Source organism: Pyrgilauda ruficollis, unplaced genomic scaffold (assembly GCF_017590135.1).
Source record: "Pyrgilauda ruficollis isolate IOZ18807 unplaced genomic scaffold, ASM1759013v1 scaffold42, whole genome shotgun sequence".
NCBI classification, from domain to species: domain Eukaryota; kingdom Metazoa; phylum Chordata; class Aves; order Passeriformes; family Passeridae; genus Pyrgilauda; species Pyrgilauda ruficollis.
In genome coordinates, this window is record NW_024525712.1 from 1,530,293 (window position 1) to 1,552,177 (window position 21,885).

The window sequence follows — 21,885 nt, forward strand, 5'->3', positions numbered from 1 at the left end:
ACTCCACTGAGCATTCCCAAAGCTTGCTCCTCTTACAACAAAGGCCCCTCACTTACACCAAAGCTTCTCCCAGCCAGTACCAAGTCCCTGACTCCATAAGCCACAGCACCACCTTATTTTATTCCGAGCCTGGCTAACATGATAGAGATCACAGGAATACTAAAAATGTAGTAACTCACTGTAGAGGAGAGGGGGGGAAAAAAAGTGTTGAGTTCATGACTAATCTTTGCAGCTCTTGCCATAGACAGGATTTGTACAGACATGTTGATTTTTTATAAAAATAGTAAATCGTATTACACCCATGCTGCAAGACCAAAGATTCACAACGATACCTTAATGCAGCTTAAATAAAAATAGTACTACCTGAGTCAATCTGAGCATGATAATGCTTTGTAATCCCACACTCTTAGGGGATGAACAGTTGTATAGCAGTGAATCAACACGAGATACTTGCATTAGGAGCCACTCCTTTTTCATGCTATATAGCAACAAGTCTACAAAATGGAGAAGGCAGGTGGTGTTTGGGGAAGCACAGGGCGCAGTGGGGAAAACAGGGCAATTACAGAGCCCCGCTATCTTCCAGCTTGGAAATCTTGGCTAAGAGTTTTAAAAAGAAAGCCTGCTTTAGTTTTCCCTCAGCACAGTAAAGAATTAAGGAAAAAGTTTGAATTTTAAAAGTTTTTGAAAAGTGAGAAATCCCAAAGCCTGTGAGCACTCACACAGGAGATTCATTCATAAAAACAAACACAGCTGAACAGCAGTGTTGCACAGTCATTCTGGGTTTTTTTTCTTGACATCCTTGAATGAGTAAACAGTGAATATGGAAAGTAAATGTGCAGTACAACACAGAAAGGTCTAAACAGAGGAGACATCAGTAAAACCTATTTATATAAGAATGTAAAAGCTGAAGACTCAAATAGCAATTTTTAAAGGTGGCTAAGGAAAAAATTGGAAGCTTTGATTGAAGACATGTTAAACCATAATGAATTATTTTCAATTACTTTGTTACAAAAGCTACTCACAAAAGGTACTTCATTAGCTACTGTGCTCCCATTTGTTCTTTTTTAAGACACAATTTCCAGTTAATTGCACTTTCATCTCCCCTCCCCGTACCCACAGTATAGATTTATGTATGGCAGACATGTGGCCCTCACAGCTCCCTCCAGACAGCAGGGAAGGGTAACAGGAAAAGTTAACAGAACTGAAAAGTCTTCCTTTCCCCAGGAGGACTTGAGTTTGAGTTCTGAAACAAGGCAGATTTTCAAGGCTGTAGTGCAGATGATGCCCATGGGAAGGAGAACACAGCCTCAAATTCCCACTGATCTTGCCTGCTCCCTTCTTCTCTGCCCTGCTGCTCAGCCTGGCACTGCTGCTGGGATTTTTTCTTCCTGCAGAGCCTGAATGTTCACAGGAGGGGTAATCCCATGGGACCCTGGATATGGGGATGCAGGTAGGCTATAGAGAAGGCAGAGAAATGCTGACAAGGGCAGTAGAGGCAGAGCCAAGCTGAAAGGCACCAGGACTCAAGGATGAGGAGATCCAGGTGATGACCAGAGCCAGGTCATGGGGACATGCCCATGGCCTTGCTCTGTGTACAGAACATACAGCATATTTCCAACAAACTTCCCAACACCAATGGCAAGAACATTCCCTGACTTCCATGCCTTGCCACAGGTGATCCTGAGAAGCTCAGCCCTCCAGTACTTCTTGCAACCTCCCATTCAGGGGGACCCCCCTTCCCACAAACACAAAGGCTGCAGAGGTCTTAACTCAGCTTTCAGTTTAAAAATAGAATGTTTCTTAAAGCCAGTTTGGTAGAACAGAACTGTCAGTCCGGCTGCAAAAAGTTTCACTTTCATGCATCAAACACACCAGCTTTGGACCAGAGAAGCAGGGAGCCCTGTTCCAGACTCAGAGCCCCATGTCCATGCTAGCAGCAGGCAGTTTCTGAAATGATGTTCACACCACTTCATGTCCCATCCTCTGCCTTCCCTGGCCATGGGCCACAGCCACTTATGTGCTCCTCCAGAACAGCACAGAGGTTACAGCAATGCCACCACCATGGCCCCCTGCCGTGCCCCTGGGACAGAGACAGTCCTCACAACCACATCCCAGCTCCAAGCTCCTCCACAGTCACCCCAGAACACCCTGAAACACGCCAAGGCACAGGGCCCCTGACCCAGCTGTCCGTTCAGGTGTCCTGTGCAGGGTGGCCTTGATGGGTGCATGTCCCATCATGTGTCTGCCTCCCTGGTCTTCCCTGCCCAGAGCTGCTTATGTGCTTACAGGCAGAAACACAGGTAAGCAGCTTGCTGCATCAGGCCCTGTGGCATCCCAGCAGGAGAGCATCCAAATGTCAATTCCCCCTTCCATGGCCAGCACCCTCACTTCCAGATGTGTGTAGCTGGGGTAAAATTCAAGCTACCTTCAGGCAGGCTCATACTCATTTTAGTTTCACACTTTACTCTGAAGGCATCCATGTGCCACTGGCCACACATTACATTTGGGAAAATGCCCATCAAGCTCAGCACTGGTCTGCCTTCAAGTCTGTCTTTTGCTCCATGTTGAACATGAACTGATGCAGCTGACCTCTGTAAGGCTCCATACAGGAGCTGTTACGTTCTGGAGATGTACCTTCTTCTGGTATGCATCATATGAATTCCCAAACTGAAACCATGGACACACCTGAACTTGAAAATGTGAGGAATATAGACCATTGAAGCATCAAAAAATGTGATGTACAGCACCCAACAACTCTAAATCTCTGTTAGCAAAAGCGCATCAGGAGCCCAAGCTCCAAGGAAAGACCACAGGAGCTTTTCAAAGCACTACCCAAAGAGACTACACAGGAGAAAGACATATTAAACAAACAGTCTGGAGTATCAACAAGTGGTTTTTTTACTCATACCCTGTTCAGGTGTTACCTGAAACAAGAAAACAATAAAATCCAATTTAAAGAGACAGTTTAAAATTACCTGGATTTTGCACACATGGTATTACTGTCATCCATGTCATACTCCTCTCTCTGCTCAGAAGAAGAGTTTTGTTTCATTTTCCAACCTCTCAAAAAAGATCCACTGAATGTTCGGTCCCCATACAGAAATTAGCAATACAAACCGTGCAGGTTTACAATACAGATCCCATCCTAGCTGCAGGGCTGGGGAAGAGGAGGCGTTCATAAGCTACTGCTCACAAGAGCATTCTGGTGAAAGGCACATGGGATTGGTGATTTATGCTTGTAAAACTCAAGTCTAGAACATAAGCCTCAATAAGAATATAGGAATAGAATATATATATAGAATAAGAAAATAAGGATAAAACAGCTTACTAAGTAAGGGATGTTTTCATTGCTGAAAGAGGGAGTTGATAAGATATACATTTAAGGGGTGTTAAGTAAGCCCCTTACAAATACACAGTAATCATTTTCTAGCACAATGAAGACATATTTAAGTTGACAGACACACCAAACTCCATCATCCTTCCCATGTTTAGGTTGACAGACACACCAAACTCCATCATCCTCCCCTGCCCTGAGAAATTACCAGTCCAGATGGCTACATTTCACCTGTATGGACACTTCAAATCAACCTGGGACCATGTGTATCAAAAGGCACCTGATCTATGGGAAGTACACAGACTTGGAAGACAGAGAAGGCCATTAGAGGTTTGGGGCATTCCGCCACGGTTCATTAGTCAGTCTGCACACACAAGAGCTCTAATGGCTTGTATCCTGTGCATAGGGAAATGCAACGAAAGAATGAGCTTCCTGAGGAATTAATGGGTAATTATATAATTTGGTTAATCTCATGGGAAAGAAATCTAGAATTGAAAAAGGAAATAGAGTAGGTATTTCTCTAGAAACAATGAAAACAAACAGCAAAGGGTGTTACAGAGCAGAGTCTCAGCTGGCACCATTGCAGAGAGCAGCTCCAGCAGAGGAAAAGAAATTGCACTGATTGACATCAGCATTTTGCACCTGCAATGACACCAATTGGCAGTTCTTAGCGATCTCATCCTCCTGCAGCTCTTGACTGATTTAATGTTTCACTTACTCACAAATGAGAACCTAATGAAGTGCATAAAAATGAAATACATGGAAGCCTTGGGTGCAGGCAGAACAAAATCAGTCACATGTGGCAGAGATTAGCATGGGTTACGCAGCTCATATAACTCTCTGGAAGTTGCATTCCTTTAGATTAACACCTTGGACAGAACAGAAGGGAAAAAAAATCCTAAGGTTGCTTTCTGACACAGAAAACACTGCCCCAGTGGGATGTGTAGGCTTTTAGTAAAAAATGCAAAGTAATTTTTACAGATTATCCCTAAAGTCAAGTACTTTTTAAAAATGTAACAGTTCACTTATCCAATCTCAGGAAATTATTTTTAGTGCAAAGGTTATTATTAAGTGCAAATCTTAACATTTTGACAACAAACTCCTGCCTAAAGATTAGCCCTGCCAGCTTTAAAATTAAAGCACGCCATTAACTCAGCCAATGCAAACTTCTGCACTCAATGCAGAACAAAAAACAAAGCCTGCATTTTTTACTTCTCATTTAGTTTTACTATTACTAAATTAAAGAGTGCCTTGAAAGGAGCAGGCTCTGCAAAGTACTCACCACCTATTTTGGAATCTCTTCAGAGAAAGTCCACAGGGCTCGATTACCTGGAAGAGAAGACACAAACCAAACATGCTTTACATTACTGTTTTTCTCTAAGTGACAATCTTCACACTCTTGGCCTCTCCTGCAAAAGCTACTACTCCCAGTAAAAAAAAAAAAAAAAAAAAAAAAAAAAAAAAAAAAAAGAAATAGTCTAAATATGCAAAAACCCTCCTGCAGTTTTTACCCTACAATGGGAAACAGCTTTGTTGTGTATTTGCATTTTATTATTTGTCCTGAAAGAAGAAATATTTCCATGTTGAAAAATGCACAGATTTGTCTTGAATTCAGACAGCAAATTCTTCTGATGTTCAATAATCTGTTGAAATCACCCTTCTTATTTTAAAAAGTTTTTTGTAAAAAGTCATCTTTCAAAATAAGTAAGTATCGAGTTCAGATTCAGAAGGTTTGCTTGGCTCATACCACAGAATATTACTAAACCAAGATGTAAAAACTGGAACAAAATAAAGCAAAAATATGAGAGAGCCAGTTCCAAGTTTACTGCCGCCACTAAACATTGCTCTGAAAGGTTAGAAATCACTTTTTTTTCACTGAGCACATTTCTCAAGGAAAAAAAATACAGTAATTTGCATCCCATCAGCATCTGTCAGCTCTGAATGCTGAGGGTTCACAGCCTTCAAGGTGCCACAGATAAGAGCACCAGGAGCAAGGTTCACCTTCTCCCGTGATTCCTAATCTCTCAAAATCTGTGGATTAGAAAATCGAAAGCAAGTGACTTGCTCTGATTCCTCTCTCACAGAGCTGACCATGATTTTCCTCCACCACCAAGGCCAAGCTCAGCTGGGAAGAATTCATCTTCTCCAACCCAATACACCACCAACTTCTTTCCTGCCAGATTCCTGTCTGACCCAGTAACCCTGTAACTTCTGCAAACAAAATCCCACTGTGTTCAGCTCCCAGGTGCCTCCAGCCCACACCTAGCACACACAAGTGGTCTGCCCAATGCCAAACCCCAGACATCCCAGACAAAGCCTCCCAAGAGTCTCCTTTGACACCTCACCATCCCTACAAGCAGGAGTTCCTGCTTTTCATTATGCCACTCACATTCATTTCCACTGGGCCTAACCCCTACAGACACAGGGTTTCACATTTCTCCCCTTACAGCAAGCTGCTCTTTGCTGACACTGTAAACTCCTTGTGCCAATCCTACACCTTCTCTCCAGACCAAACACCCTTATTGCTTCCCATCATTCCTCTTGAGTCCTGTTATTCAGATCCTTGCTGGCCTTTTCCATTTTTTCACATCTTCCCTCAGGTGCAGTGCCCCAAGCAGGCTTTGGTACTCCAGCAATGCCAAAGCACCAGGAGATCCCAACACTGGACACAAAGTCCATCCCCTATTTATGGAAGCACGTGTCTGCTGCTGTTGGGGCAGGATGAGGCTGGAAAAGCAATGTATGACCCACCATGACCCCACAACACTTTTCAGCAGAGGCCCTCCAACCACCCCTGAGTATTCTGTACAGCCAACACATTCACCAGAGATAAATGCAAGCCCATACTAAAAGCCTTTTGGTGGGAATGAGGGACCCTCCAAGGTCATCTTCTGGTTCTGTCCAAAGCTACTTGAAAATCAAATAACTTTCTCCCCCCAAATATTTGTAATATCCCCTAGTTCGGTGCTACTTATTGAGCCTGAACCAGCATTTTATCAAATGCATCAGTAACAATGACCCATGCCCTGGGGTCCACTTTTGGAAATTCTCACCCAACACTAATTCTGAGCTTGATCACACACACAGTTAAGGCTGGATCATGGTCAGCACACTTACTTTGCACTATCCTTAAGTTTCAACCAAATTTCTTTTCCCTATTTTTTTGGTTTTTTTTTTTCCTATGAATGTAAAATCACCAAAAACTTAACTAGGATTGGAGTAAATCATATCATCTGCTCTTTTTCTATCTACAGGACCTGTTAGCCTGCTCCAGAGAGTAATTAGGATGTCTGACATTATTTGTTCCAAACTAACCCATGCTGACTGTTACTCATAAGCACCCAGAAGATGACTAGGTGGCAAATAATTTATTAACTTCCAGAAAAACACTGTAATAAAAGTCAGAGTGACTGCACTGCAATTTCATCTCCTCCTTTAAAAAAAAAAATAGCACTATATATTTTGGTTTTTGATTGTTATGGTAACCTCACAAATTCTTCACAGGTTTTAAGAAGTAAACACCAAGAAGAAATTGAAAAGAAATCAAGCAGCCAGCTGAAATACAGCTCCTTCTACAAATCACAAGAACAAGACAAGTGTCACAGAGGTGAGGTCAGGGTCACCACGTCAGCCATCCCCTGAAGGTGCCCTCTCCCCTGATGCCTGGTGAGTGATGCTGATGAATGGCTTGTACTGAAGACCAACCTTCCCACATGCATCCTCCCATCATCTGGGGAGCAGTTTCAAACTCCCCTAAGGCCCAAAGAGCCTAGAAGGAAAAATAAAGGCAAAGAGAAAACCCCTTAAGTGTGTGCCCCCTAAATGACTGTGCTCCTACTTTATCCTCATCAGGGCAGGTTTTAATTACACCAGTCTTCTGCTCCCAGGAAGCAAATTCCAATATATTTTCTGTTACCATGAAATTTTCTGTTACTCCTGAGATCCCTGGGCAGGCACTCATAAATGTTGCAACCTGACAGCAACAAAAACATTTAAGCAAATAATTTTAGATTCAACATCTTTTTATGATAAAAACTTAGTATCCTTATCTTACAGAGTGATGGATGTTATTTCTCCAAGCCGCAAAACAAACGAGCCCCAGTGGAAAAACAACACAGGGACTGAACTTGGTCAATGGCAAAATAGGAAACACAACTCACAAACTTTTAATTTCTCTTCTGTGTTGCTGCTACGAAATTGTTTTACTTTCCCCATCCAACAAGCCAAATAGTGCAATATTATTTGGCCATATTTATATGCTCAAAGTAAATGGAATTTCACAGTCCAGATCCTGGATTTTGCCATCCCAAAAGACTTTCAGGGATGTCTGAAATCATATAAAACCTTTGTTCCGACCTGCAGGAGTAGAGGGTAACTGGATAGCACACATTAATTTCTATGTTTACAGTCCACGCAGTATTCAAATTCACTGACAATTAAAAGTATGCAATAAATGAATTAGCAGAAGAAACTCATGGCAGAAATTCAATTACAAAGCAGAATTAAAGGAAGAGATGTCAGAAACTTTTGGAGGCTGGGCAGGAAGAGGTGAGTGCATCAGTCTACTATTTTCAGAGCTGCTAGCAAAAAGCTTAAGAAGACTGCTCCAAAAAATCGTGTGTAAAGATCCTCCTAACAAAGAGAGCTTAATTGAGAGACCTGAGAAACCAAGGTGACAAATTATTTTTTCAGAACACATTTTGATCTGACAGGGGTAAAACTCCCTCTGAGGCGTCAGATATCACCCACCCCTGCCTGCCCCACAGGCATGCAGCTCTGCCATGTCCTACAAAATCCTTGGACAGGCCTTGGCTTGTACCAAAGGCACTGCAGACACCTTTACTTTTCTTTTGTCTTCTTTTTCAAAGTGATTTGAACCCCATTCCTTTTCTTTGAGTCATAGGCATTATATTTTAAGCAGATTTGTTTCTACTCAGTGGAGAAGCCTCAAGTGCTGTGGCCACTTTTCTTCCTGTATTGGTCACTGTTTCACCCTGCCCTGTTCTAGCCTCCATTTGCTCCCCTTTGCTTGGTACTATCCTTCATCAATCTTGATGCCAATTACCAATAAAGCCCTCCCACACCTCTGAGGTTCAGCTTTCATAACTGCATTAAGACAAATCAATACTGTTATTAACATTGCCACGTTTGTGGATGGCGTGACCTGCCTGCAAACGCCGCACGCAGCAGCAGAGATACTCCCAGAACTACATTAAGACTCTGCACTCCCTTATTTGCAATTTCTTTTTCAAATAGACTCTGCTATTTTATAAATAGGGGGTGGGTTTTTTAAAATCTTTTTCTTGCAAATACAAACCGATGAGGGCTTGTAGGACACACAGTTTTGCCATTCCCTTCACATGTGGGTAGCAATACTCCATGGACAGTCAAGAACTAATTGTCCTGCCGTTTTGCAGTTGGGCTCAATGATCACTGTAGGATCTTCACAACTGAGCTGCTCTATTCTACTCCAACTTTCCTCCAGTCCCCCGCAGCCAGCTCACTCATCACCCAGCACTGCACCTCAGCCTTGGGTGTTCACTGCTGCACATGCTTGTGGATGCATCCAGACAGCACATGCAGCCATGCCAGCACTTGTGCTGGCTGACCAACTGCTCTGGAGGGTGTCACTGACCTCCTCCTCTAATGCACAGACTCTTCCCACTCACGTCTCACCCCCTTCTGCTCCCCATCTTTCACACCAGGCCCCTAAGCCACCATGCCTGGAACCCACCTCAACATATGATTCAACCCAAAATGCCAGGAAAAACCCCACTTCTCCCTGTCAGAAACAGAGGCCCCAAGGCCCCTACATTCCAGCAGAGCTGTTGGTCAGTTCATTCTGGCCACCAAAGGACAGTCACTGCCCAAGAGCACTGCCAACCTGACTCAAGAGAGCCCAGACACCATGGCAGCCCAGCACAGGCTCCTGGGCAGGTTTTCCAGCCCTTCCTGACCTCCAGGGTGCTACACTTAGGGAACTGGACACTGACTAATGTAAAAGCTTATTCAAGTGTTCTTCTCAATACCCTGCTGTGGCTGCAGTGCAGAAACACCTCGGACTGTGCATCACCTGAGAGGCTGGTACTGCTGAGAGAGATTGATGCTGTGTCCATAGCTGCCCTCCTTTTTCTGTCTCAGATTCCTCTAGTGGCACCTCTCCCGTTACCATTTCACCTGAGCAATGTGCTTGCAACACCCTCAGTAACTACAATAATAGTAAGAATGCCAGAGCATGGGGGAAACACCAGACACTGACAGTATCAGGAAATAGCAACAGGGAAGTGTTCAAAACATACTTCAGAGGCCATGTATTGCTTATTTGGAACACCTTCTACACCTATTGACTGAACAGCTTCAACAGGCTCCCAGGCTGCTTTGATTTCACATGTTGTAAAGCAGCCTGCATTTTTAGCAGGTGTCCAGTTCCTGCCAGCTCTCTGCCTCCAGGGTTTCCCTTCTGCAGTTTACTTAGACACCCTTCCAACATAAATTTTTGCAACCTGAAGCCTGTTGCTGTATCACTGGTACTTACATCTGTTCACAAAGCCACCCTGACACTGCTTGGTGAATTTAACCTGCAACAGTGAAGTGAAATGCAAAGCCAGGTCCACCCCTCAGCAGGGAAAAAAGAACAAAGAATTGTGGAGGCAGAATCATAGAATAGTTTGGCTTGGAATGCACCTCTAAAGGTGATACAAAGCCCAACACCCCTGCAACAAGCAGGGACATCTTCAACTAGATCAGGTTGCTCAGAACAGCTTCCAATGTCACCTTGAAAGTTTCCAGGGATGGGGCATCAATCACTTCTCTGAGCAACCTGTGTCCATGATTCACCACTCCCATAGTAAAAAACTTGTTCCTTACATCTAGGCTAAAGCAACCTTCCTTCCCTTTAAAACCATTACCCCATATTGTACCATCAAAAAATCAAACAAAAACCAAAACAATTTAATCCCACAAAAAAAAAAAAAAAAAAAAACAAGACAAACAAACAAAAAACCCAGCTTAAAACAAAGGAGAGTGGGTCTGCTGGGTGTTGCAGGGATGGTGGTATAATCTCTGCCCTGTTTTCTTTCAGTTTCCCTTGGCAATCAGTCTATCAGGTAAGTCAACAAGTCCTTGAGAGCACAAGATATTCACCTGGGAGCTTAAATTAAACTCTCCAAGTGAGTAAGACCAACATCTTTCTCTGGAAAGCTGACTTACACTCCTGCCTTAGCTGTGAGACATCAGAGGTGGGCTCACAGAAGTCACAGAAATCCTACCAAATGAACACATCTATTGCCTTAGATTTTTTCCTGTGGGATTTTAGAAAATGCTCCATGCTGCCCTATATATGTTCACTGCATATCTGCTCTGCTGGAGCTCTCCTTGTAGCACAGAAACACTTGGAGCAGACTCCAAAATGGTAGGACCTACATTAGCAGTGACTGTTGTTCCACACCTCCAAAACCCCCATTCTGAGAATTCCAAAAGGTTTATTTATTGAACACAGTTGCAACGTGGTAGCTGAACCATTGACAGCCTGAAGCCTTCTGTAAAAGAATTTTATCTCTGACTGACGTTATCATAACAGGCAGTGATCCCTGCCAGGTTCAGGGAAACAGCAGGGAAATCAACAGAAGCCAGAAGAAGCTTGTGCAAAGGAGAAAACTGCATGCCAACCAGGCCTTTCATGAAACACATCATGGGCTACTTACCACAGATTCATCTTGGTGGAGGCAGAAAAAATTCCCCCAACCCAAATTTCCAGATTGCATTTCTGCATTATGTGTCAGTTTTGGCTACGGTCCCTCCTGACTTCCCTTACTGAATCACAGAGTTCTTAGATGTTGGGCTTTTTTCCCCCAAGAAGACTATTGACAAATGCCACATACTGCCTGGTCTGACTTGCACACTAGCAATCAGCCTTCAGCTAAACACAGTACAGGCAGCTGGGGACAGAACAGTGCCAGTTATTTATCCTATTTCCTCTTAAACTTTTTTTCCAATACAATTAACTAAATTGTGCAATTACACATTCATTGGCCAGGAAGTTTCTCTCTTCCCCTTTTTAGCCCCCTTTTAGTTGCATTTCCCTGCTTCACAGGATGCTCTAAACTAAACATTACGTTCAAGTTACACAATAAAGATTTGGGAGTGATAGAATGAATGAGGAAGGTCACAGGAAGGGAGGTATCTGCTAAAACAAGATTTGCTGAACAGCTACACAGGACTTAGTGTCAACTGCCTTTTATTACAGCAGACTGTAATTTATATTAGCTAAGATACCAGATGGAGGGATATAAGAGATCAACAGTTGAAATAGTTCAAAAATTTTCCAAGGACTGAATGAAACCTGAATTAATTCAAAACCCAAATTATAGTGATATAAGCTGTTACGCCAGAGCCAAGGTGCCTCATATAACCTTAATCCTCTCTGCATATTGAGGCTCTTTTATGCTACATAAAACCACACTCCAGCTACAGAATATGCAGCTGCATTTAAATTAAGTTTATCACAAACCAGTGCTCCTGGGCAGATCATTTATTAATTTAAAAAAATCTACACACTCTCATCTTTATAAGGGGAAAACCATCTTGGAAGCGAAGCAAAAACCAGATGCACCAGTGTCTTGTTAATCTCCAGAGAGCTGGAAAAGCAACGTTAAGTGCAGAACTTCCAGCACACATCAATCTCAGTTTCAGAGGCTGTAAAATATCAACCTCAGGTGATAAAGATTTTTCTAAGCTGAGGGGTCTTCCCTGCTCTGCCAGGACAGGCTGTCCCTTTCTCACAGGCAGCCCTCCTGCAGCCCACAATTTACCTTGGCACAGTCTGTCCCAGCACAACCAGGGCACGTGCAGATGGGATCAGCCAGCAGCAGAGCTGTCTGGAACACATCTGGGTAAATTCCTCCTCAGGAGCCACAGGGACACCAGGGTCACAATGCTGGGAGTCCCCTTGTCTTTTCACTCGGTGGGAGCCATGACCTGCTTGAGAAGCCAGGCTCCTGGAGAAGTCTGACAGGGACCACCTTGACATCTTTGAGACCTGTCACCCCTCTCCTTTCACCCACTTCTGACTACCAATTAAGAAATGGTTTTAAATGGAGGCTGATACCATGAGCAGGAGCCTGGCATCTCCGTGGCTTGATGTGGGCAGCGGGGTGACATGGGGGAGGAGAGGAGACAAGCAGTGACAAACTGCACCCTGCAAGCCCCGCAGCTCACCAGCCACAGGCTGCGGCCGGAGACACGGAACCTGGCACGGGGATGTCACTGTCACAGAGGGAGGTGGCAGTGGTGGCTGGCCTTGAGTAGCTCAGCCTGTGGCACTGCTCTGCCTCAGCACCTGCACGTCTTGCTCAGGCCCCACTGCATCTGAACAGCGGGCACGACACAGGGAGTGTGCTGGCATGGAGAGCCACAGGCACAGCATTAAACCCCTCGTGCTACTCACACACCACAGTCCTTCTTTCCAGTCTAAGGCTACTCCACCTCAAGGCACACTTCTCACAAGCCCCTGAGGAGCCATTAATATTCAATAGTTGCCTGGACTTTTGCATGTATACGCCTTAAGGATACCAAAACTTCCACCAAAATGTTTTTGCAATGCTTTCCTGGAACTGAGCAAGCAGTGCAGAATGTTTTTGTTAGAAACATGTCTCCCCACCAGGTGTAAAAAGCCATCAAACCCATTAGTGATACATAGAACATCCCAGCACCACCAGTGGGCATCAAACCTCTGATAGCTCAGCACAGCTAATTCAAAATGTCCCAACACAAATGGGACTAACCAACACCTGGATGTGAAGCCACTGGTGCTCAGGAGGTGATGGCTCAGTCAAATCTGAGGAATATCATCCTTGAATGTGTCCTGCAACAAATCAGAGCTCTGAAAAGGGCCAGCAAATGCACCTTCATTTCCAAACTGTGCCTTCTGAATTACACCCATAAAAGCAAGCACTCAGTAAATTCAGCTGTTTCTGGTGCTATCAGTTCAGAACAGCATGCCTTACTTAAGGGACAGGACTGCTGGGAAGCTACAGCACACACCACGTGAACAGTCTGCCAAAAGCCCCCAGCAGGGGCCACGAAAGACACATTCATACACCAGGAAACCTGAGAGAAGAGAAATCACTGGTGTGACTGAACAGACCACATCTGGCACACCTCATGTATACCATGACATTTTATCAGAAGAGAGACAGGGAGATTCCCCCTGTGAGAGGCTCAGCAGTTGTGTCCATCCTCCACTCTGGACAGTGCAGTGGTACCTCGGCAGCTGTCAGCAACAGAATTTTCCCCCACAAAGATTCCTCTCTTCTTTGTGGCTGGTAAAGAAGCATTGCTGGAGTCACAGATTATTCAGCCTGAGACTGCAAGCTGCTTTGGGGGGCTGTTCCATCTGAACAGGACGAGACGGATTCTTTGCTCCCTTGCAAATCCCACCAGGTCAGGAGGCTTCCCATGGGAACAAACCTGGCTGGGAAATTCAGCCTGCAGGTTCAGGGAATCCTTGAGGAGATGGGAGACAAAGGCTGGAGAATGAATTAAAGCATGATCTTTTCCTGTCTCCTGAGACAAACACAGCTCCTTTTAACAGAGCTTTAGGGCCAGATTTAGGAATGAATGCCATTTTAAGAAGCGTGACACCAGCAGAACAGAAAGTTGTGGCTGCAGTCTACAGAGCTGAATCTCATTTACTTTCAGACCATTACCACTGCTTCAATTACCCTCAGCTGGAATGAAATCTAATTTCCATTTTAAAAAATTGTCTTTTGATGCATCTTCTGATAACCCTAGAAGAAACCCTGACTGGTCCTGGCAGAGCTGCTGCTCCTGGGATGAACCTGGCATGGAGGATCAGGCTCACACTGTGCTCCTTGCAGGGACAGGCACGTGCAGTGACCAAACTCTTGACATCCAGAGAAGGGGCTTCAGCCATCACTGAGGGTGCAGCACCCAGTGAACCATCCCCAGCCGATGAGCAGGGGAACCACCTGAAATTAAAAGGTCTCCCACAGCTGATTTCAGCCAGTTTGCTTCATGTCAAGCCTAAGCCAAGGGAAATCATTTGCCATGGGATTTGGGGAATCAGGCTTCTTACATCAGGGGTGCCATCTTGGTCTGCCATCCTCCACCTGGATGCAACCATCCAGGGTTCACTGCACAAAGTCACTGGAGAGGCTGGACACAAGCACGTGCTCATTCCACTGGAAAGGTTCTGACTTTCAGAAACACATGTGATTCCACAACTGTCAAACATCTGTGTTTTCAGCCCACGTTTATTTGGCATAAGTACCTCCTTTAAGAAACTCTTACACACAGGAGCACCCATTTTCTGGAAAGCCTCCCAGAACCCCTCTGAAGCAAAGCTGACATATGTGAGCTCAAGAGCAATGAAACTCAGCCCAGCAAAACCTGTGGTGACCAACCAGAGTTGGTGGGGAGGGCTTTATGCTGATGACACTTTCTTCCCCCCAGCCCTTGTACCGTAACTCCAGCTCTCCCAGTACAAGAGCTTTAGGAAGGTGAACACGATGGAGAGGAGATCAGAAAGATGACACACTTTCTGTTGAAAAAGAACCTCGAATTGGATGGAAACTAGAAGGAAAAGCAGAAACCCCAGCTTGTTCCAGGACAGTGCTTTGATCACTCTGCAGATGATGAAAGGCAGCTGCCTGTGACACCCACTGGGCAGGCAGCTCCTGCCAGGCCCCTGCTCCCTAGCCCAGGCTTCAAGCTGCTGCCTTCCCTTCAGCTCTGGCCAGGGAGATGCAGGGTTTTCAAGCGTCTTCTAACATACTGAACAGGTGTTGCTTCTAGGCCTTTCCTAAGCACTGCAAAGTTTGGTTGCTTTTCTTTTTTGAACACACATTTCATAAGCAAAGTTGGGGCTAATGGTTATGCATCCACAACATCTTCCCATGGAACTCCCACTCTCCTCTCACACACTAGCAGCTTTCAGCCAGCAACCTCCAGCTGCCCTACAAAGAAATTCTCCCCAGATAAGTTTTAAGAAAGAGAAAGTGATTTTGTTTGGAGAAACAAAATTTGCCTGCCAAATTGAAAAAAAAAAAAAAAAAAAAAAAAAAAAAAAAAAGAAGTTTTATTTACGAGAAAAAAGAAAGGATGCCCTGCATATGCTAACTGGCTTTGACAGTGGCTATCTGCATTGTGACCAAACCAGTGAGCTTTCTCCCCTCACACAGTGGGCGAGCTGCCAAGAACAGAGCATCCTGCGCATAATGCCCTTTTGAAAGAAAAAAAGAAACCTGAAAAAAATTCCTGCTACCTCCGAGCAAGGAAAAGCTCCTTTCTGCAGAGCCAGGCCAGGCCGTGCGGAGCAGGGGTGAATGAGAAGCGCAAGGCTGGCGAGCCCGGCTTGCAGCCGCCCACACGCTGGCTCCCAGCCCCCTGAAGGCATTTCTTTTCCTCCCTCCTCCCACCGCCGCCCCCGACTATTCTAAAATGACTTTGCATGAGCCACACGCCAACTTCTAAGCACAAGGCACCATGTATTTCCTTATTCCATGCCCAAGCTGTACCATCCATCACGTTCTTATTTGCAAGAAATTATAAGAATCTGGAGTTTACACACAAGGGACACACACAAGTGTACATGCTCGCACTCCCAGACAATTGGTGTGAAATGCTTCTTGCACTTCCATTGCTGGGGTGTACGTGCCCAAAGCAGGTATGCTGCATGGTTGGTGAATCAAAAACAAACCCCTTTGCCACTCTGACTAGTCCACCGGCTAATTCAATACGATAAACCCATTGTCCAAAACAAAAACATTATTTAATTGCTAAACCAGCTGCCCAAGTTTAGCTGTTGCTCTTGGCAAACATATCAGGATCTCAGTTACGCCTGTTTTTCAGCAAGTATCTCTGTAGGTGCAAGCCATGCCTTCCACCCTTGAAGTCTCTGTCACCAATCCAGTGCTTTTCAACCCAAGTGGATATTTAAAGGGATACCATCAACTTAAACACCTCTCTGAATGCATTAAGATTACAGCAACTGAAATACTAGCAAGCATCCTTTTTTCCCCCCAGATGTTAAACATGCAATTATGCAGCTGCACTCTTCCCCATCAGACAGCCTGATTTCCTTTCAAAACAGAGGGCAGAAAAAGAAAAAAACCGGTTAGAACATATTTGAAGGAGTCACCAAAAAAACTGGCAGAAGCTCTCAAAGACTGATGCCTGAAGTGCATGCAACTACAGCTAAGTCTAAGTTTTCTTGCTGCTTTTTCAACTAGATTGTGTCCCTTCACACAGGCAGCTCAATCACTGGGAAATACGTGGCATGCAAGGGAAGGAAAAGGCTGGCCAGGTTGTAGCTGGTGTCTTTTGAATGGAATGCTGCTTGGCATGGGTTTGCAAGTGTCTCAACTAACACTGACCACCAGGGAGAATTCCTTAAATTACTTGCTATTCTTTTTGAATTTTAAAAGATATACACCTAAAGGATAAGAAACACTGAAACGACCCAAGAACCATTGCCATTTCTTTCACCCTGGTTACTCACAGGTATCTACAAACCTACTGCACAAATGATAAGCAGCATTTCTTAATAATAATAATAATAAAGGCATCTTTCATGCAGTGCAATCCAGAAGAACTGCAATATTTCTTAGATTACAAGACTGATCTGCCCTCCCCCCCTCAGCTCCTGCCTTCTAATTCCAGCACAATCAGAGCAGGAGAATGCATAATTCATCCTGCGGTCGACCCTGTGGGTCTCTCAGTCATTAAGCAACACCAGACTTCCAGAAAGGTCACATTTCCAGGAGAGTCAGATGAAAATTCTCTCCTATCGACTGAAAAGACTCTGAGAGGTAAAGTAAGGAACTCCTCATAGAGTATTTGCCCCCACTGTTCAAGGATTCACAATTACTGTGCCAGCAGAGCATGACAACGGGCAGAGAATATCTATTTCGGTAAATCAAGAAATGCAGAAATCAATGGGTTAATTAGCAGGTTAGCAAAACAAAACCGACTTGTGGAACCTTTTATACAGCAAAAGACTGATGTAGCAAAGATAACTGTTTGCATTTCTCATACTCTCTGGCTGGTAGAGGATTATTGGAACAATGGAAATTTTAGGCACTGATTGAAAACAAGTTCTGTTCATTAAAGCTAAACTTCAACAATTTTGCAAAAGCAAATCCTTTCATTATCCATGGGTAGGATCACACACAAAACAGTAACACAGTTAACACAATGTAAGATAAACCTCTTGCCAAAAGAAATTTAACTTGTATCCAAGTTAAGCTCAATGAAGATACAGATGCTGGACACAAACAATTTTCTAATACAGATAATGAACAAAGAAACTGATCCCACATATAAAAAAGCATCCTAGGATCATGATGGAAAATATATTTAAAAAGAAGGGTCTGTATTTCTTCTGTTAGCTGGAAAACACATTGCATTTTTTTGTGAATCTGACCTAAAAGTCATGCTTGAAGGAAATTCCAGCAGTTCTTTGGAAAAGTGTGAGATCCTCTTCCCATGAGTTTCAGTGCATCTTGCACATGCAAACAGTGCGACATCATTGCTTACAGTTTCACATCACTAAAAGGAAGTAAAAAACCCAATGATATAGAATTTTGATCCACACTGCCCCCTTGGTCTACCAGCATTCTTGTCTCCCCCATGTCAAAGTAATCAACACTCAGAAGAATGTTGCCTTGCTCGTAAAAAAAAAAATAAAAAAAAACCAAAAGAACAAAAAAACCCCAAAAAAACTCACATTGCATGTGGATTTTTAATTGCAACATTTCTAAACCCAGATTACATGCTTTCTTTTTTTTTTTTTTTTTTTTTTTTTTTTTTTTTTGTGGAGTCATAATCCAAGTTTAATGTTGCTTAGGCTACGAATTAATCTCTATCCCCATCTCCCAACAACTGGCCCATGTTACTTCCATGCCCATTAGCTCGGGTGGTAGAATGGGGGCACCACAGTGCCAGCTGCGACACGCAGCGAGCACAGCATCGCCTGCACCGGCAGAGTGGCAGCCTCATCTGAGAGCTAGAAAGGTTTGCCTACACAAGTTCCTGCTGGTGCAAGCAGCCAGTTGCAAGAGCAAACCCCACTCCAGCACTGTAGCAATTCCCTGAACAGACTAAGCTATGCCAACAAAAGCACTTTTCTTGCCAGCAGAGCTGACTCCTCAGCAGAGCTCCTGACAGTGTTGCAACAGCCACTCAACAGTGGCACCCATTTTTCCCCTTACAGTTTCCTACACTTCCACCTCTACACAGAGAAAGGCAAGAAACAAAGAAATGCAGAGAACAGGTGTGAGGACAAGGTGATGCATGTCCTGCTGGCTGGCCAGCGCCTCCTCGCCGAATCAAAGGAAAATGTGATATGATCTGCCTTCTTCCCCAAGCCCCACCACACTACATGAAGGCAAACACACTCAGCTCTGAGATCCATTCACCGGAATCAAAGGGTTCCCAATCCAAGCACCCGAGATGAGCTGAGATACTCGGCCCTGGAACAAGCGCTAAGGCTCCTCCTGGCTCTGCTCTCTGGCCAAAAGTACCCAAAAATGCTGGTGGACCCCAGCACTGACAGCATCATATCAGTGGCTGCTGAAATAGTCCCCCAGCCTTTGCTCAAATTTCATCTCAGGCAAGAAGAGCTTTTGAACCTGAAATTACGACAAACGGCTCCCATTAGGAAAAACAGAAAATATTTTGGGGAGCGAGTGATTGTTTCCTCCTTTCTTCCTCCCACAGAGAAAATTTGATCTTCCTACCAGATTTTTACTTGCGAATGGGATTACAGGACAATGCTGAGCTACAGTGCTTGACTACAAGTATTCCTGTGAAAAAGCTCAGGATTTTGTCACGTAGGAATAAATCACCCAGCTATGAGCAGGAGACACAGACCTACTGAGCACCCAGCTGTTTTTCTCAGCAAACCTTTTGTTCCTGACGATGCATTAGATGACCTTTTCCCAAACCGAGCAGGAACTTATTTACATAGAAACTTTCTTGTAAACACACTTGCCTTGTTTTATTTCTTATTTCTTGCAATTCTCCCTACTTCGGCAGCTAGTGTGTGCTGGAGCCATGTGCTCCAGCAGGTCCCGCAGCAGCCTGATGCAAACTACGGCTGGCAGATGCCTTTGCTGCCACAACCTCACAGGAGTAGGGTGTCCCCCCTTGCCCGCATTCCAGGGAACTGGGGTGACCTTGGCCGCAGCCATCCGGCCTCCAGCACAGCCCCAGACATCCCTCGGGCGAGGAGACAGACAAAAAAGCCAACTCACCAGAGGCAAACGCCAGCATTTTTAAAAGGCCGATTGGGAAGCTTGGCAATAGGAAGTCCGGGTCTGTAGGAGTTGACTCAAAGGGCCCTGCAACATTCATGCGTCGGGAACTTCGCCGGGTAAACCATTAACCACCATAAAGCAGCGCTGCGAAACGCCCCTCACCATCGGGGAGGCTCACACACAGCCCAACACACACGCGGGCTGCACGGGGATACGCACACACAGATGTACAGATATCCGTACACCCACAGACATACAAGGACACAGATACACACGGCTTGGGGTTTTTTGAGGGCAGGGGAAACGTTGGCAATTCCCTCCGCTCGGGGCGAGGCGAGCGCTGACACCGCAGCCCCGCGGCGGCAGAGGGGGGATCCGCTCGCATCCCCCGGACGCGAAGAGGGCGCCCGGCTCCGCTCCGCATCTCCTGGCGGCGAAGGGAGCAGCCACCCCGCTCCGCGCCCCTCGGGGATGTAAGAGATGCGCGGAGCGCCCCGCGCCCACAATCCAGACAGGACGTTCTGAGCCATCTCTCCCCGAAAATACCCCCGCCAAAAGCCAGGAATCTCCCCCTTCCCTCCAGCTTCGCTCTCCGACACGCCCCGCGGCAGGAGAGAGCGCGCAGACCTCCCGCAGCCCTACCGAAGTTTCCGCGCCGCTCCGCGGGCAGCGGCGGAGCAGCCCCGGCTCCTTACCCGGCTGGCGGAGCGGGGTCCCGGGGCGGCCTGGAAGCAGCGGCGGCGGCTGCGCGGGGGCGCGGCGGCTTCCTGGGAGCTACAACTCCGCGGCGGCGCCCGGGCGAGCCGCGCGCCTGCGGAGCGGCGGCGAGCGGGGAGGAAAAGAGGAAATGAGCGGGAGGCGCATTGGAGGGAGGGAGGGGGAGGAAGGAGCCGTCGCCGAGGGACCAGGGAGAGCGAGGGACAGAGCGCAACTTCCCCGGCGGGGCAGCGGGCGCGCCGGGGGGCGGAGCGCACCGCACCGCCGCTCCGCGGCCGCCCCGCGGCGTGCGCCGCGGGCAGGAAGTGCGGGGCCGGGGGCAGCGCGGAGAGCTGGTTCCGCGGGGCTGCGCGCCCGCGGGGAGCTGCGCCCGCCCCGCCGGCGCTGGCTGCCGGCTCCACCGGCACCGCGGGCACGGGGAGCGGGGCGGGAAAAGTTCTGATTTTTGATGTTGGAGGGGTTTAACCCCCCCGCCCTTTTTTTTTTTTTTTTTGTGGTTTTTACCCCCAAAACAAATAAGGGAACGCCGGGCAGGGACTTCTCTCGCGGCCCCAGGCCCTGCACGTATCCCGCAGGGCGGCTGAAGCTGGGCAGTGCCGGGTGCACGGGGACGGAGGGAGGACGGCGGCAGCAGGAGCCGCTTGGAGTGGCTGCTGGAAGCGAGCGCCGCCGCTTCCCAGCGCAGGGACCCCGCGCTTCCCTCTGAACGGGGCCATGGGACAAGCTCCCGGCCACCACAGTGCGCCATCCCGTATCGGCAGTGGCCCCAGCAGGGTGGAGAGCGGCACAGGTGAACTTGGAGCCGTCGGCTGAGTCTGGACGGGTGCCGTCCCTCTCGCCGGAGACAGGCGCCCACCCTTCGCTCAGTGTTCTGTACAAGACATGAACTTGCAGAGCCTCTCCCCGTACCCCATCACAAAATGGAGGGGATTTAGGGATTGATGCTAATCTGCTTCCTGAGGGAGGTGATTGGAAGCGTTGCTCAGAAATACGGCATGTAGCACAAAGTGAATCTTCCTGTTAGGATATTCCTCCCCACCTGCCCCCTCCCAGCTCCTGCCCAGCACATTTTCAAGTCAAAAATACTTGGAGAATTTAATGTAGTTGTCACTGTGCCTTATCGGTAGCTTTCATTCTGCCTCCCCTTATAGGATTCTCCACGAGTACCTTCAGTGCTCTCTTGAGATAAGAACTGAATAGAGCTGAAATCAAGGGCACACTGGGAAAAAGATACTAAAAGATCTAAGCGACAAAACGGGGGGAAACAAACAGAAAAATTTCAAAACCATCAAAGCAGTTTTTCAAAGCTTATCTTTGCATTAAGTCCAACAGATTTTCATAGGAACAGAGGAAAATAAAAATAAACCAAAACGACCAACCCAAAATACACAAAGAAACCAAACCTTTCACGTGTACTCCAAAGCTGGAATACCTTGAAACTGGATACATAGATGCAAAGAGCAGAAAATGTTACAGAGATTAAAATGGTACTTAACAATAACCATTTTCTCCAGGGCCCTTCAAAAATAGTTGAACCATCCTGCCAGTTTAAAAAGA

General features: G+C 46.1%; 1 protein-coding gene across 1 annotated transcript in view; it reads right to left on the reverse strand.

The window, feature by feature from the left end:
• HPCAL1 (hippocalcin like 1) overlaps positions 1 to 20,596 on the reverse strand; it is a 64,623-nt gene extending 44,027 nt beyond the window's left edge. The window contains exons 1-2 of the mRNA XM_041477920.1: positions 20,307 to 20,596; positions 4,617 to 4,663 (exon numbers count right to left, since the gene is read on the reverse strand). The gene's annotated coding sequence lies outside the window, so the exon portion shown is untranslated. The remainder of the gene's footprint in view (positions 1 to 4,616; positions 4,664 to 20,306) is intronic.
• Between the last annotated feature and the right edge of the window lie 1,289 nt (positions 20,597 to 21,885).